Source organism: Crocodylus siamensis, chromosome 2 (assembly GCF_052110815.1).
Source record: "Crocodylus siamensis isolate JL-2025a chromosome 2, ASM5211081v1, whole genome shotgun sequence".
Taxonomy (NCBI): Eukaryota; Metazoa; Chordata; order Crocodylia; family Crocodylidae; genus Crocodylus; species Crocodylus siamensis.
Genome location: NC_143396.1, coordinates 49,604,039 through 49,606,116, shown reverse-complemented (window position 1 = coordinate 49,606,116; position 2,078 = coordinate 49,604,039).

The window sequence follows — 2,078 nt, the reverse complement described above, 5'->3', positions numbered from 1 at the left end:
GAATATAGAGGTATTGATGAGGAAGCAGGTATATGCTGTTGCCATGAAACTGGTTTGGCTGTTGCTGAATGTTATGTGGTATTAAAGTTAGAGCATGCTCTGAGCAGTCGCACGTTAAGGGTTAATATGGTCTCTAACCTGCACAGCTCTGACTTGCTGCTAGAGAGCTGGTGAGCAGGGGCACAGCTGGGAGACAGGATGCCTGGCTTCCAGCCCTGTTCTAAAAGGGTGGGAGAAGGGAGGGAAAGGGAGCTGTGGAAAGTCCTCAAGCCCAGCTAACCTGGATGGCCCTATGAACTCCTACAGATCTGTTCCCAGCCCCCAATGCCAGGAAGTGGACATTTCCTGAAGGGTGTGCCTTTCACCTGAAGCTGTGCAAAAGCCATGGGAAAGTTTAGTTACACACAGTTACTCACAATTAATTGAAATTGTCCTACACTACTTGACCACATTTCCCCATGAGCTCCACCAGCTGTCCCCTGGCCAGGCAGCCTGATGGGAGCTATGGCTTACCTCCACAGTGCCACAAATTCCTGTTCTGGGATGTGGGAAGGGGGGGTGGTAGAAGGCTGTGCTGTGCTGTGCAGATGATGCAGCTCCATGAATATAAAGGAAGCTGAAGCATAGAGCAACTGGGATTGGGGTTTGTGTGGCACGAGCACAGAACGCGCTTCTTTCCCCTTGGAGCTGCCAGCAGGGGAATTTGTGCAGCAGGACCATGGTGGATACAGTGAATTCCTGAAAACCAGAAATAAGCCAGTGTATGTCTTAAAGAATAACTGCCAATTACTATCTGATGTGAAAATTGGCCCCTTGGGAAGGAAAGTGATCTTGCCTACTCAGCAGAACTCTAGGCAGCCCTGTCCTGCAATTGTTATCCTGAAGAGGCGAGGTAGTCAAGTAGTTTCCTAAACTCTAGGTGGGCTTTCCTCTGTTCCTACTGTTCCCATAGTTGTTTCTTCAATAACTGGAATCCCTTCCTATTTTTGTGTAAGCCAGGACTGCAGACAAAGGGACTATTTTCAACAAAAAATGTAGCTTTCACCTTCTTTTTGAGCATTTTGTGGGAGTTGAAAGGAAGCATTTGGAGTTGCCTGTTGCCTATGACTGATTTTCCCAGTGTTCCACTGCTTCCAAGCATTTTGGACTCTGTCTTTTCTACGTAGCATATGACAAGCTTAAAAAATGATCTGTGAACCATTGATATAGCATCTGGGAAAAGAATTAAAACTCTGTACAGCACTATGAAGCACCTTATATCTACAAATGAGTTAGTAACAAAGGGGAGGACTCATGAGATCTTAAAAAAAATGGAAATTGTAATTGCTTGAAGGGTCTACAAGCTTTAGTGATCATGTGGTGCTTGCAGAGATGGCTGCAGTCTCAGGTGAGGCCTCAAAGACCCTTAAAAAAAGTGTTCCTCTTTTTTAAACCTGTGTTATATTTTAGGAAAATATCCCCTTCTGTAAGGATGACTTTGGTGGTTGTAATTTCCATCTTTGTAACAGAAAATCTTTGGACTCCTGTTGCTTGTAAAATTTGAGTGGCTTCCAGTTTAGTCATTTCCCTTTATCAGGAAATTCAGATGCGATTACATCCTCTAAGGAGGTATTTAGAGTCATATGTGCATTCTGTTTGGCTTGAGAAGGGATATGTTTCTTGGCACCTTTTAGTTTTTGCTGGCCAAGCAATGGTCATCTGATTAGGTATTACAAATAGCAGAGTTCCCCTTCTTTGGCTGTGTGCAGGCTAGTCTCTTGAACAGAAAACATAATGTAAATTCTCCACACTCCCAAGCTACCCAGCTATCTTGGGTATGCTTCTGAGAAGGACTCCAGTGAGGTCCCCTCCTAGAAGTTTCTTGGGCAGTCAAAGAATTTGTCTAACTTCCTACTTTACCAAGAGACATGGGAAATCAGTAAGAGTTGTGGACAATTACTCACTCCTCTGCTGCTGCAATGCTGCCTGCATCTCCCTCAGCAGTGTTCCAGCCACACAGACCATTGGGCTAATGCTTATTTGCCTAATTCCACATGGCCCTGCTCTCAACCACCTCTTTCATGTGGTCTTCCATTAAT